Source organism: Herpailurus yagouaroundi, unplaced genomic scaffold (assembly GCF_014898765.1).
Source record: "Herpailurus yagouaroundi ecotype Mexico unplaced genomic scaffold, PumYag 206, whole genome shotgun sequence".
NCBI lineage: Eukaryota > Metazoa > Chordata > Mammalia > Carnivora > Felidae > Herpailurus > Herpailurus yagouaroundi.
This window is the reverse complement of record NW_024412437.1, coordinates 2,087,788-2,103,329: the sequence shown is the minus strand read 5'-3', so window position 1 is coordinate 2,103,329 and position 15,542 is coordinate 2,087,788. Positions and strand designations below refer to the sequence as shown.

At 44.6% G+C, this 15,542-nt stretch overlaps 1 non-coding gene and 1 pseudogene across 1 annotated transcript; one reads left to right on the top strand and one right to left on the bottom strand.

Moving 5' to 3' along the window:
* The first annotated feature begins 6,584 nt into the window (after window positions 1-6,584).
* Window positions 6,585-7,975, top strand: LOC121015231 (elongation factor 1-alpha 1-like; annotated as a pseudogene).
* Window positions 7,976-12,138: 4,163 nt separating this feature from the next.
* Window positions 12,139-12,211, bottom strand: TRNAR-CCG (transfer RNA arginine (anticodon CCG)). The gene has a single exon. It is a non-coding gene; the product is annotated as a tRNA-Arg (tRNA).
* Window positions 12,212-15,542: the final 3,331 nt, after the last annotated feature.

Sequence of the window (15,542 nt, the reverse complement as noted above, 5' to 3'; positions counted from 1 at the left end):
GAGCCTTTTTTTCCCTCTGTTAGAACATTATCATTTTCTTCTTCTGCGCTCTAAACATACCTTGTTAAATTTATTTCCTGGATATTTTGTATTTTTGATGTAATACGGAAAAGATCTTTTTGTCTTCTACATATTTTTTTAATGTTTATTTATTTTTGAGAGACAGAAAGAGTGTGAGTGGGGGAGGGGCAGGGAGAAAGGGAGAATCCGAAGCAGGCTCCAGGCTCTGAGCTGTCAGCACAGAGCCCGACTCAGGGCTCGAGCCCATGAACTGTGAGATCATGACCTGAGCCAAAGTCAGACGCTTAACTGACTGAGCCACCCAGGCACCCCTGTCTTTTGCATTTTCTAACTAGTTTTGGTAGATGTATAGAAAAGCTACAATTTGTATGCCCATATATTTTGTATATCCCAATTTGTGTATATCCAAAAATATTCCAAACTAGTCTCAACTGATTCCCTTGGGTTTTCCCAAAGAAACCATGTAATCTATAAAAAATATTTCGCCTCCTCTTCTCAAATTTTATGTTAACTTTTTTATTGCATTAATGAGAACTTTCAAAACCTTGTTGAATACTATCGATCATAGTCCTCCTCTTTGTTCTACTGATATTCACCATGTCCAGGGGCACCTGGGTGGCTCAGTCGGTTAAGCATCCGGCTCCGGTTCAGGTCATGATCTCACAGCTCATGAGTTTGAGCCCCGTGTCCAGCTCTGTGCTGACAGCTCAGAGCCTGGAGCCTGTTTCAGATTCGTCTCCCTCTCTCTGTACCCCTCCCCTGCTCGCGCTCTGCCTCTCTCTCTCTCTCTCTCTGAAAAATTTAAAAAAAGTAAAAAAAATATATTTTTTAAAGATATTCACCATTTCTGAACAACACTTCAAATGTTTCTCTTTCAAGTGGCTAAAAACTTGATTTTGCTTCAGGTGCATTGAGCTGTTTTTATCTGTACACCTACACCATTTTCACCTTAAGAATCTGCCAAATATTCCTACTGTCTTGTTAGTATTTTAATATTGATCTTCTTTGTAAGTTCTGTGCCCAACTCGGGCGCAACCCCACAATAGAGAGCACATGCTCTTCCGCTGACAGCCAGGCGCCCCTTAATAGTGCTCTTCTGATCATGTCTTCTGCATATTTTATCTTCTCGGGGCACCTGGCTGAGTCAGTTGATAGAGCCTGTGACTCTTAATTTCAGGGTTGTAAGTTCAAGCCCCACAGTGGGTGTAGAGATTACTTAAAAATAAATAAATAAATTGATTGATTAATTAATTTTGTCTTCTCTATCATCATTTTTATCTCTTTATCTTTTTCCTTTCTGTTCTAGGAGACTTGCTTGAATCTGCACGTCATGTCACTGATTTCACATTCAGTATTATCTACTCTGCCTTTGGCTCCTTCCAATATGGATTTTAAGGTTAGAGAATTCTCAGTTGGTTTCTTTTTTGGTCCATCCTATTGTTTTTTCATCTCAATCTACTGCCTTCTTGTAATTTCCTGATTACAAGGATCATGTATGTCTTGTCATACTTTCCTGAGAATGCGTAACTGTTTCTTAAAATTGTCTTCAGAGTTCTGTCATCATTATTTGAGGTAATGCTCTTCCCCTGCACATTTTTAAGGGAAGAGCTATATATATTTTAATGTTTATTTACTTTTGAGACAGAGACAGACAGACAGAGCATGAGCAGGGGTTTGGGGTCAGGGAGAGAGGGAGACCCAGAATCTGAAGCAGGCTCCAGGCTCGGAGCGGTCAGCACAGAGCCTGACACGGGGCTCGAACCCACAAACTGCAAGATCATGACCTGAGCAGAAATCGGAAGCTCAACTGACTGAGCCACCCAGGTGCCCCTAGGGAAGATATTTTTTATTGTTATTGAAATATTGATATTGAAATATTACACGTATTTAGAAAGTTATTGAGAATAATACAGTGAATATTCGCATATACATGACCCAATGTTGTCAAATCATAACAATTTTTTTCCATACTGGCTTCATATTTTCTTAGTATTAAAAAATTACTCTCCTTTTCCATTATTCCAAGAATTTTAATGTCCAAAGCGAGGTCTAAGTAAAAAAGAAACTACTGGTTAGTTAATACAATTTAGGTATCATAATTTCAGAGTAAACATTTAATTTTTAAAAATTATAAATAGGGGCGCCTGGGTGGCTCAGTCAGTTCAGCGTCCGACTTCAACTGAGGTCATGATCTCAGAGTTCATGGGTTCAAGACCTGCATCGGGCTCTCTCCTGTCAGCACAGAGCCTACTTTGGATCCTCTGTCTCCCTCTCTCTCTCTCTGCCCCTCCCCCAGTCACACTGTCTCTCTCTCTCCCTCTATCAAAAATAAATAAACACTAAAAAATTATAAATATAGTTGGTGGTAGTCAGTCTCCAAGATAGCTGGCCCCCAGTGATACCCACCTCCTGGTATTCACACCCTGAGTAGTCCCTCTCACATTGTAGCAGGACTGGCCTAAGTCACCGACAGCATTTGGAAGAAGTGATAATATACACTACCAAGATTAAGTTACGGAAAGTCTGAACTCTTATCTTGGGTGTGCATTCTCTCCTTCTTTTAGATCATTTACTCTGGGGAAATCCACTGCTATGTTGGGAGGGCACTCAGGCAGTCTTTGACAGGCTCATGGGATAAGGAACTGACAGCTTTGGCCAATAGCCAGTTAGAAACTGAGGCCTGCTAACAGCCAATAAGTGAGCTTGAAAGCAGATCCTGTCCCAGTTGAGTCTTCAGATGAGACTGCAGCCACAACCTACAACTTGACTGAAGTCTTTGAGAGACCTGAGCAGAATCACCCAGCAAAACCACTTCCAGATTCCAGGGCCACAGAAAGCGTGATTAATAGTGTTTATTATTTTAAGCTGCTAAATTTGGGGGTAAGAATTTATTTTTGCAGCAGTAGGTAACTAATACACAGTTGAAGCCCCTTATATCCTTCCTAATCCAATTTCCTTTCCTTCCTAGAGGTAATCATTATGCTCAACTTGGGGTTTCTACCATTCTCTTGGATGCTTTCTCCTATCATGACTATACCAACTACTATTGTAAAAATAAATAAATAAATAAATAAATAATTTTGAAGGTTAAAAAAAATTCTGATTCCAAATTTTTGGAACACCCTATATAAACATATACTTGTAGTTCAATAAATAATCTTTTTAAAAAGTAGGCCCCATGCCCAGCATGGAGCCCAATGCAGGCCTTGAACTCATGACCCTGAGATCAAGACCTGAACTGACTGAGATCAAGAGTCAATTGTTTAACTGACTGAGCCACCCAGGTGCCCCTCAAGAAATAATCTTTTATTTTATTTTTTTAAATTCTTTTAAATGTTTATTTATTTTTGAGAGACAGAGGGAGACCGTGTGTGAGCAGGGGAGGGGCAGAGAGAGAGGGAGACACAGAATCCAAAGTAGGCTCCAGGCTCTGAGCTGTCAGCACAGAGCCCAACCCAGGGCTCGAACTCACAAACTGTGAGATCATGACCTGAACCGAAGTCTGATACCTAACCGACTAAGCCGCCCAAGTGCCCCAATAAATAACCCTTTAAATTAATGATAATAAAATTGAGAAAAGTGTCCTTTCTTAATTTGAGGACTTCCTTGTCTAATGTTACAATGAAATAAAAAAGAACATCTATTGTTAATAATGATTGTTAATAATGATGATTATTTTTAATTAAAAAATGTTTAATGTTTATTTTTTGAGGAGAGAGAGAAAGAGTCGCCATCCTTATGACCTCCTCTAAATCAAATTACTTCCCAAAGGCCCTCCTCCTAATACCATAACATTGTGGGTTAGGGCTTCAACATACAGATTTTGGGGTAACATAAACATTCAGTCCGTAACAGTGACCCCTTTGTCTGTGTATGATTCAGCAGCGTGAGGAATCCTTAATGGCCAAGGGGCAGTCTCAGCTTCCAAATGAATGGACCAGTGACGGTGTTTCTTGGTCTGAACATTTCCCCCTTGGGCACTAGGACCTCTAGACCCACTGAGTCCCAGATTACTGGCCAGGAAAGCAAACAGTTCTTCAGCAAGTATTTAGGGGTCATAATAGGAGGGGCCACTCCCATCTCTCCTTGGTTCCTGGACTAGTGGGTCCTGGCAATGTGTAAGTCCAGGAATGGTGGTGCGAGCGGACACACGGCAGGCAGGGAAGGCAAACCTATACCCAGAACATGGATCTGTCCCTATGAGGACGAGTCGCTGTCCACACACCCCAGTCTTGTCATTGCAAACAAGGGATTATTGTTTTGCTTCTCGGGTTGTGACCCTCCCTTTGGAGAAGCGCCCTCTGCTGGCCTTTCCTAACATCTGCGGCCATGAGCATCCTGTAATCTGTTCCTCACTGCTTTTGGTAGCCCTTTCTCCTTTTACTTGAGGGGTTTCAGATGTCTCCTCCTAGTTTCACTGATGATGTTGCATGTGGTTCTTCTTCTCCTTCCTCTTGTTGCTTTTGTGAGGCTTCTGAGAAGAGTAGAGAAAAATGTTAACTTTACTGTAGTTTTAATACTGGAATCTGGTAAATTTCAAAGTATGATAATTCCGAATATTAATATTACTGGATTGCATTTTAATATGAACTCTGGTCCTTGTTCTGACATTCCTAAATGAATTTTGAAAATTCAGACTGATACAATACTAACAAATAGCTGTGCTTAATAAAATCTTTAAAAATTTTAAATTCCAAAGCGATCCAGTACAAAAAGAGGCACAACTAACCAAGGCTGTTAGAAATAAGGCTACTGGTCACCCTGGAGGAGGTAGTGATTGGAAGGGGTCAAGGGGAGGGGGGCTTCTGCAGTGAGTAATATCCCCTTTCTTGATCTGGGTGCTGGTTATACAAGTGTGCTCAGTTTGTGAACATGGTTGAACTGCATGCTTACGATACATGACTTTTCTGTTTGTAAGTTATATGTTGGTAGCAATTATGTTTTTAACCCCCAAATAGAACAGCCTATAATTTAAAATAAATCAGGATGCCTGGCTGGCTCAGCTGGTGGAGCATGCGACTCTTGATCTCAGGGTCATGAGTTTGAGCCCCACATTGGGGGTAGAGATCAAAAAGTCATGATCCAGGGGCATCTGGGTGGCTCAGTCGGTTAAGCGTCCAACTTCGGCTCAGGTCACGATCTCACGGTCCGTGAGTTCGAGCCTCGCGTCGGGCTCTGTGCTGACTGCTCAGAGCCTGGAGCCTGTTTCAGATTCTGTGTCTCCCTCTCTCTCTGACCCTCCCCCGTTCATGCTCTGTCTCTCTCTGTCTCAAAAATAATAAATAAATGTTAAAAAAAAAAAAAGTCATGATCCTGGCGAAAGGCTGGTATTTGTCTAACTCAATTAAAAGGAAAGGGAGAATTTTATGCAAAAAGTTCAGATATCTGAATTTTGCCATATTCTTCCATTTATTAAGGAGGCTATTGTAGATTCTAGGTATAATATATCTTTTCCATGGGGAACATGGATTTCTCTAAATAACTGGGCCCACAGTAATATAATGCCAGTGGGTACAAACATCCCCGCTTATGTACTACACAACAAATTCCAGCATTTTTGGGTTCTGCCATTGTTGCCTCGCATGCCAGCCTGCCTCCCATGGTGATGCTGGGGCTGTACAATCAGGCACTAGACTCAGCAAGGGCCTCAGCAAGGGCAGCTTCCTACCAAGCTTACTCTGAGCACCCCCAGATGCCTATTTGGAAACACCGTTGACCAACTCCTCAGTTTGTCCCTGAGACTGTTTGGGGACAAAGGAAAAATGATAGGAAATGGGACAATTGGTGAAGCCCTGAAGTGTTTTTTTCGTAAGTAACACCAGTAACATATTCAGACCATCCCTGTTTGTCAAGCCTCTAGGAGAGTTCTTAGATTTGGGCAATATTAGGGGCCAGATTATTCTTTGTATAATGTCAAGGACACACACCTTATATTCTGAAACGTAATGAGAGTCTGTGATCTTTAAAAATTCACAATCTAGTGGGTTTTTTTTTGGGGGGGGGGGGCAAAAGTTTACTGCCAGGAAACAGGTGTCCTGAAATCCACCACTAAATCTAAGCCAAAACGGGAAAGGAAAAGACTTCCATCGATATCACCATGATCGGACGTGTAGATTTGGGCAGGTGATTCACTCCTGGGCCATTGAAAACTTTGAGAGGGAGTCTGCTGAGACGGGAAAGGACTCCTTCAACTATGCCTGGGTCTTGGATAAACCGAAAGCTGAGTGTGGTATCGCCATTGAAAGCAGCAAGTATTAGGGGTGCTCTAATATGGGGGGGCTCAGTCAGTTAAGTGTCTGACTTTCGGCTCAGGTCATGATCTCATGGTCCGTGAGTTCGAGCCCCGCGTCGGGGTCTGTGCTGACAGTGAGGAGCCTGCTTGGGATTCCCTCTTTCTCTCCCTCTCGTTCTCCCTGGCTCCTGCTCATGCTGTCTCTGTCTCTCTCAAAATAAATAAATAGATTGTAAAAAAAAAAAAAAAAAAAAAAACCCAACAACCAGAAAACAGCAAGTATTAGGTTACCATCGTTAATGCCCCAGGGCACAGAGACTTTATCAAAAACATGATCACAGGCCTATCGCGGGCTGACTGTGCTGCCCTGATTGTTGCTGCCAGTGCTGGTGAATTTGAAGCAGGTGCCTCCAAGAATGGGCAGACCGGTGAGCATGCTCGTCTGGATTACACCCGGGGTGCAAAACAACTAACTGTGGTGTTAGCAGAGGGGGCCTACAGGACCCTCCCTACAGCCAGAAGAGATATGAGAGCATTAAGGAAATCTACACCTACATTAAGAAAATTGGCTCCAAGCCTGACAGTGGCATTTGTGCCAACTTCTGGTTGGAATGCTGACAGCACGGTGGAGCCAGGTGCTAACGGCTTGGTTCGGGGGGTAGAAAGTCCCCCATAACAGGGCAGTGCAGGGGAACCTCATCGCCTGAAGCTCTGGGTCGCCTCCTGTCACCAGCTCGTCCAACTGACAAGCCCTGGCATCACCCCGTCTACATCTGCAGGACTCGTGGTATTGATACTGTCCCTGTGGGCCATGTGGAGGTTGGTGTTTTCGAAGCCGGCCCGGCAGGCACCTTTGCTCCCGTCAATGCTATGACTGAAGTACGGATAAGTAAAGTAAAAGAGTAAACCGTTGAAATGTACCATGAAGCTTTGAGTGAAGCTCTTCCTGGGGACAACGTAGGCTTCAATGTCAGGAACATGTCTGCCAGGGGCGCTTGGGTGGCTCAGTCGGTTGAGCGTCTGACTTTGGGCTCAGGTCATGATCTCGCGGTTAGTGAGTTCGAGGCCCGCGTCGGGGTCTGTGCTGACAGCTCAGAGCCTGGAGCCTGCTTCCGATTCTGTGTCTCCCTCTCTCTCTGCCCGTCCCCTGCTCGTGCTCTGTCTCTCTCAAAAATGTGTCTCCCAAAGATGTCCATCACGCCAAAGTGGCTGGCAACAGCAAAAATGATCCACCAGTGGAAGCAGCGTGGCTTCATGGCTCAGGTGATTATCCGGAACCATCCGGGTTCACCTGTGTGCATAGGCACCCGGTGCACGTTGCTTGTACATTTGCCCAGCTGAAGGAGAAGGTGGATTGTCTTTCTTGGAAAAAACTGGAAGGTGGCCGCAAATTCTGGAAATCTGGGGATGCTGCCGTCACTGATACGGTTCCTGGCAAGCCCGTGTGTGTTGAGAGCTTCTGTGACTATCCCTGTCCAGGTCGTTTTGCTGTCCGTGACGGGAGACAAACGGTTGCTGTGAGTGTCATCAAAGCAGCGGACAGGAAGGAGGCTGGCAAGGTCTCAAGTCTGCCCAGAGGGCTCAGAAGGCTAAGTAGATATTATCCCCAATACCTGCCACCCCAATCTTAATCAGCAGTGGAAGAGTGGTCTCAGAACTCTTTGTCTCAATTGTCCATTTCCGTGTCATAGCAAAAGACTAGTTGCAGATAATGATGCATCAGAAAACCTTCAGAAGGAAAGGTGTGGACCATTTGTGTGTGTGTGTGTGTGTGTGTGTGTGTGTGTGTGTGTGTGGCAGTTTTAAGTTACTAGGGATTTTTTTTTAGTGTTTATTTTATTTATTTATTTATTTATTTATGATTCTTAACAAGTGGCAATTTTTTTTTTAAATGCTCATTTACTTTTGAGAGAGAGAAACAGACAGAGCTCGAGCAGGGGAGGGGCAGAGAGACAGGGAGCCATAGAGTCCGAAGCAGGCTCCAAGCCCTGGACTGTCAGCACAGAGCCCCACATGGGGCTTGAACTCACAAACTGCAGATCATGACCTGAGCTGAAGTCAGACATTCAACCGACTGAGCCACTCAGGTATCCCTATTTATTTTTGAGAGAGAGAGAGAGAGAGAGAGAGAGAGAGAGAGAGAGAGAGAGAATCAGACAGGCAGAGATGGGGAGAGAGAACCCTGTGCAGGTTCCACACTGTCAGCGCAGAGTCTGACGCAGGGCTCAAACTCACGAACCGTGAGATCATGACCTGAGCCGAAATCAAGGGTTGGGTACTTAACGGACTGAGCCACCCAGATGCCCCAAGTTACTAGTTTTTAGAATCAGCAATTTTTAATGGAAAGGAGTTGCCCAAAAATCTGTCTCAGAATTTTGAAACCCATTAAGACAAAGTTCAATGAGAAAAAAAAAAAAAAAAAATCCTGGTCTACGTCACCTAACATCAGCAGTAGTGATAGACCAATTAATATGGATTACTAAAATCGAAATGTACAAATTTCATGCTGAGGAGAGGTCGAGGGGCTTCAATGGCTAGCCAGCACCCGTGCCTCTTTTTCCTTGTAAGGAGTTACCTCTTTGCCTTAACGGATGACTTGGTGGGAGGGTAATTCCCCTGTGGTAATTCCTCCGGCAGGAGGAAGATCCATGCCCCGAGCTGGGCCCCAAGCACTTGGCCGGAACCTGGATTCTGGAGCAGGTGGCCGTAGGATGAGACTTATCACAGCTCTAGCCAAGTGACAAGTGCCAATGATGACAGCAGTGGCGGCCTCCTGACCCGGTGCTTCTGGCTCTGAGAGTCGCTGTGCTTTCAGCTTCTTACTTTTTGGGGGGCCGTTCGTGTGTCTTTGATTCTTGCCGGCCCCCAAGCGGGGTGGTCCAGCTTTGCCCCGCTATTTAGCGAGCACCTCTCTTCCCCCATGTCTTTCCCAAGAATTATCATTTGCTTGGCTTGGGTTGAGCTGGTTGGTTTCCCTTGTTGGCACCTAGAGGGAACTGGCAAAGGAGCCTGAGAAGTTGTTTGGGAAACTGAAGAAATGGGATTTCCTGGAAGTCTGGGGAAAGAATGTGTTTCCAGAAGGAAGGACTGGTCAGGGCTCCTGGTTGGCTCAGTTGGTAGAACATGCCAAGGTCGTGAATTCAAGCCCCACGTTGGGCACATAGCTTACTTATAAAGAAAAAAAGAATCATATTAAAAAAAAAAAGGAAGGATTGGTCAAGAACTTCAAACTTGGGGGTAAAGTTAAGGAAGATAAGAATTGGAAAGGTGTTTTTTTTTTTTAAATTTTAAGTTTATTTATTGAGAAAGAGGGTGGGTGGGGGAGAGGCAGAGGGAGACTCCCATGCAGGCTCCGTGTGGTCAGTGCAGAGCCCTAGGAGGGGCTTGATCTCAGGAACCACGAGATCAGGATTTAAGCTGAAATCTAGAGTTGGACGTGTAACTGTAGTCAGACGCGTTATCCATTGCGCCACTGGCCCTGTAGAGTTGGACGTGTAACCGACTGAGCCACCCGGGCACCCCAGGAAAGGTGTTTCTTAAATTTGCCGATTAAAAGGTCACCTTCGAGATGACCTGGATGATTCAGTTGGTTAAGCATCCAACTTCGGCTCAGGTCATGACCTCACGGTTGGCGGGTTTGAGCCCCACACTGGGCTCTGTGCTGACAGCTCAGAGCCTGGAGCCTGCTTCAGATTGTGTCTCCCTCTCTCTTTGCCTCTCTCTCTCTCTCTCTCTCTCTCTCAAAAATAAACATACATTAAAAATTAAAAAATAATAAATGTTTAAAAGAGATCACCTTCAAGGAGTTTGCCCATCAGCAGGAGAGTGAGGAGAGCATGGCAGGTGGGGTAAAAGGGGACACTGGGCACGTGGGGACTGCCAACGAAGCCCCCAGGCTGCACAGAGGGAGCACCCCAGGACTTGCGCAAGATGCCCAGGACCAAGGGTGAGCTTTTAAGGAATGGAGAAACTGGAGAGTGTTTCTGGGCTCAGTGGAAAGAGCCAGTAATGGGGCAAGCTAAAGGCATAAGCAAGAGGGACGTTAATGGGCTACTACCTTTTGAGGGTCCACTGAGTGCCAGACACGTTTCCTAAGGAGGGAGGGGATGGGTTCAGCACAAGGTCAGAAAGGGATTGGGCTGTGACTGGAGGAGGACAAGTCTGCATCTAACACGGGAAAGGGAAGAAACGGAGGAGATGACAGCAGTGAGGGGAGAGGAAAGTGTGGAATTTGCATTAAGTGACCTGGGTCTGGGGGTTTCAGTAGCCACTCAATGTTTGCTAACTTGAGCTAGATGAACCGTGGTGAGGGAGCCACAAAACATTTACCTTAGAGAAGGAGCTAGGCTGAGAAGGAGGTTGAAGGAGAGGAATGGTGTGGGAGAGTCAGGTGAGCACTCTGGAAGCCTAAGCAGGCCAGTCAAAAGTCGGAAGGACAGAGAACCAGTGAGGAGTTTGTCCTGCCCAGTCCTTGGGGATGGGTATTCTGTTAGGAGAGCCATCTTGCCTTTGGGAACCCGGGAGGCATTGTCACTGTCCAATGTCCCCAGAGGCTGAAATTTATCTGATCTTTATCAATGAGTTCTGGTTTAAAAATTCACCACTACATTCCTAATCTTAAAAAGGGGGTAAAGATATCAGTTACATTTCTCCATCGTTTGTTGAGCTCTTAATAAAATTTTAACTTTAGGGGCGCCTGGGTGGCGCAGTCGGTTAAGCGTCCGACTTCAGCCAGGTCACGATCTCGCGGTCCGTGAGTTCGAGCCCCGCGTCGGGCTCTGGGCTGATGGCTCGGAGCCTGGAGCCTGTTTCCGATTCTGTGTCTCCCTCTCTCTGCCCCTCGCCTGTTCATGCTCTGTCTCTCTGTGTCCCAAAAATAAATGTTGAAAAAAAAATTAAAAAAAGATAATAAAATAAAATAAAATAAAATTTTAACTTTGGAATAATGTCAGATTTACACAGAAGTTGCAAAGGTAGAACAGCGGGCTCGCGTATACCGTTCACCCAGTTTCCTCTAATGTTAACGTCTTATATTACCATGTACATTTGACATAATGAAGAAATCAACATTGGTACATTACTGTTTTTCCCACTAACATCCTTTTCCTGTTTCAGGTTGAAATCCAGGATGGCACACCGCATTTAGTATTTAGTTGTTTTTAAAGAGTAGGAATTAACTCAGTGATACTCCTCTTGTACAAGTTTTGCAAGAAGAGTTTAAAATTTTCAAGCTGGTCAACTGAACCGGTCTGAAAAGATTAAACTCTGTATTTCTTTTACTACATTAATTTGCAAACCAAACACACACACACACACACACACACACACACACACACACCCCTACACATACCCCAAAAACATAGGTCCTAACTACAATTTGTTGTTCATAACGCTTCAGGATAGAAACCGTAAAATGTTTACTGTATTTGTCCGTTGCAACAGCACTGTTGCTTCTCAATAAATTCTCCTTGGTACTGAAAATAAATCCGTTTGGAGCCAGCACGGTTGGATTTACTCACCCTATCCCTTTGGATTAGGATGGGGAGGTTTTGGATGTGTGGCTGTCCATGCTACGCTTGAAACGGTAGACAAAAAGAGGTAATGCCATGTGTCTAGTTCGTGCTTTCTAATGATTTTTTTCTTTTAATAAGAAACCATTATAATCTAAGCAGAAGTTAAGCGCTCCTCTTTTGGCCCCCATCTCACCCTTCATTCGCAAGGTCCCAACTGCGGTATTTTTAAAGCGCGGGCATACATTTCCTAACTTGTAAATTCAGTTGTTTTGGAGATCGCTGTAGAGACGTGAAGTGACCACAATTCAAAATCTACTTCACTGCCGTCAGTGCCCATCACCGCCTTTCTCTCCACCAAAACTAATCTCCGTGCGACCCAGATGGGACTCGAACCCACAATCCCCAGCTCCGGAGGCTGATGCCTTATCCATTAGGCCACTGGGTCACCACAGGATCCGGGTTCTCACACCGTCTCCTTACGCGATGCCATCATCGCGCCCCGCCCCGAGCTCCGCGGCCTCGAGACGGGCGCCGTACGATTTGGGAGCCGCCCCCAGCGGCGGCCCCGCGCGCCTGCGCCCCCCTGCGCTGAGCCCGGCCCGTCGCCCGCGGCCCCGTGCGCCTGCGCGTGGCCTTGCCTACCCCACAGCCCCCGGGACTGCGTGGCCGGCACGCGGGCAGCTCCGGGCGGCCTCCTACCTGTACGGTTCTTGTCGGAAGGTCGTCTGTCCTGGCTGCGCATTCCGCGCTCTTGGGGAAGTTTAAACGAAATTCCAATGCCTGTCCTCCCTCCGTTCTGATTCCCTGGCTGGGCCCGGGCGTCTGCATTTTACAAAGTTCCCTGGGACCGCCTAGTGCCGCCTGTCGCAGAGCCTGAGGTCCTTCCTCACCTACACACCCGCAACCTTCCCGTCCCTTGTAGCTTCTCCTCCCTTTTCTTTCCCGCAGTTATTCTACATACAGCATTGTGATAAACTATTATCACAATGTGATAATAGTTGGGGGGGTTCCAGGGTGAACAGGCTTTTTTTTCCTCTCCCAAATCTGCCCTTCTCCCTTACTCATTTACATCCATTTTCCTCCCTCGTCTCTTCTTTCCCTCCGGATTAAAGGGAAAATGGATTTAACAACGTCCGTCAATAAAAGAATAATACGGATTTTGTTTTTATCCCATCCTAGGTCTTGGATAAAGACTTAGAGACTTTGTTTCCACGCCCAGTATGTCCATGCGTGTTGCATGTAAAGATGCTGCATTCGTGGTTTTTAAAAATAGACAATTTCGTTTTCTCCTTAGACACCTAACGCCTGTTAGTTGTAAACTTGTATAAAGTATGCGTAAACCAAATGAAGAAAACTGAAATTGACTATGATTCTATCATTTGGAGCTTACCACTGTTAACATATTGGTATGTATCTTTCAAATTTTATGTGTCTGTGTGTCAGTATGTCACTTTTATTACCTGTGGACCCTGAGTCGTTCAGGAAATGCTTTTAATGAAAACTAGGACGCTATTTAGTAAATAACAATTCACTCATCATGTAGCACTGGTGGTGCAGAAGTGATAGTGGGTAAAATTCACATCTCAGTGAACCACGGCAGTGGAACCAAAGTAGTAATCGTCATCCTTCATGTTTGTGCCCTGGCAAAGGTGGGGGTGGAGGTAGCCAGCTTCACTTAAGAATATCCTTGATGATTGTAAGAATTGTCAATTGTATTAAATCCCCACACTTGAGTGCACACCTTTTTAATATTTTGTGTGACAAAATATGCATAAATCATTTCTACCACATACCAAAATACAATGGTTGACTCTTTTTTTTGCACTTTTTTTATTTTAAAAAATGTTTTTTTAATGTTTGTTCTTGGGAGAGAGAGCACGAACAGGGGAGGGGCAGAGAGAGAGGGAGACACAGAATCTGAAACAGGCTCCAGGCTCTGAGCTGTCAGCACAGAGCCCAACGCAGGGCGCTAACTCATGACCTGAGCTGACGTTGGACACTTAACCCACTGAGCCACCCAGGTGCCCCTGCACTTTTTTTTTTTTTTTTAAAACATTTCATTTGTGAGCAATCTCCAACCTCAGCTGGGGCTCGAACTCACAACCCCCGAGGTCAAGAGTTGCTGGCTCTAGGAACTAAGCCAGCCAAGCACCCCACAATGGTTCTCTCTTGAAGAAAAAACAATTGTGTGGTGTTTGAGTTGCAGGCTAAACTAACTTTTTCAGTGGAACATAGTTTTTACTTGAAAGAACAATTTGACGAACTAATTATTCAGACTTGGGCACACTGGGGTTTGCTTCCCTGAAAGCAGTTTCCAGCTATACTATTAGCACACACAGTCCTGTAGAAGAGAGAGGATATCTCACACTCAAAGGCCTCCGTAGACATTTTATTGCACTATGCTGCATCGTTATCACCAAACGAATTCCTGTGTCTGGGGAAGGAAGGTACTGATTGGTCCTGGCCAGACAAGGCTCTCTCCTGAATCTCCATCCAAACTAGAAGAGCTAAGAGGGAAGGTCTATGGTTACCCCAGGGGAACGTTGTATCTTTCAAAGGCAACTCTCTCAGATTCCACATTGTATTTCTGTTTCAGGTTGTTTTCAGGTGAGGGTATAGAATAGTGGTTGAGAGCCTGGCAGCCTGGGTTGGAATCCCGTCTGCCATTTACTGACTGTGTGAAACAGGACAAGCTACTTAACCACTCACGATTCAGTCTTCTCTTCTGTGAAATGGTACAGGTAATAATAATGCTACAACACAGAGTTGTGAAGATTAGATGTATTAATATATGTAAAACATTTAGAACAGCTTTGGGCACATAGTACTCCGTATTTTGAAGCAAAAGAAAACCTGATATAACCAGCTTAAACAACCAAGAAAGTGTGTCGGATGACAAAATTGCAAAGTTATATAATTGCAACCTTCAGAGGTAGGGCAGGCTGTTGATCAGAGCTTTCATAGTTTCTCTACAACTGTCCTATTCAGATGTCTAGGCCTCACACCCCCCAGTTCAGAAGAACAGAGCCTGCTTTCCTACCTCCAGTCATTAAACAAAAGGCATAGGCTTCCCAACTGAATGAATTTAGGTCACATGCCTGCCTCTAAACCATTCACAGTAGCCAAGAGAATCCCTTGCAGTGACCGGTTTCGGGGTGAATTCCTTTCACATTTTTGCACTTAGGGGGATGGGATCATGCTGCTTGAGTAGGTGGGAGTAGAATAAACCGTCTATGAATCCCATGGCTGCGACACAATGAGTGAGGCTGGCAAAATGCCTTCAACAATAGATGAATTTATTTATCGTAAATAATTTGTAGTGAATTTATTAATATTAAAAAATAAACCAGAACAACATTTCTAAAAACACCCTTTTAAGAATACAAAAAAAAAAATTCGAAAAAGAAAACCAAAAAGATTTAATTCTGATGCTCTGATAACCATTCGTGATGCTTTAAAAAAAAGTACAAGGCAAGAGAATGCAAACGTGTTATTCAGAAATGTGTAAAATACCACATAGAACATATTGGAACAATTGTCAAAACTTGAACACAGACTATATAATAAATGATAGCGTCAAAGTTCAGTTGTCCTGGGGTCCCTGGCTGGCTTAGCCAGGATAGCATGGGACTCTTGATCTCCAGGCCATGAGTTTGAGCCCCACATTGGGTGTAGAGATTACTAAAAAAAAAAAAAAAAAAAAAAAAAAAAAAAATTCATTTGTCCTGAATTTGATGACTGTGATGTGGTCATATAAGAGAATGTCATTAGAAGAT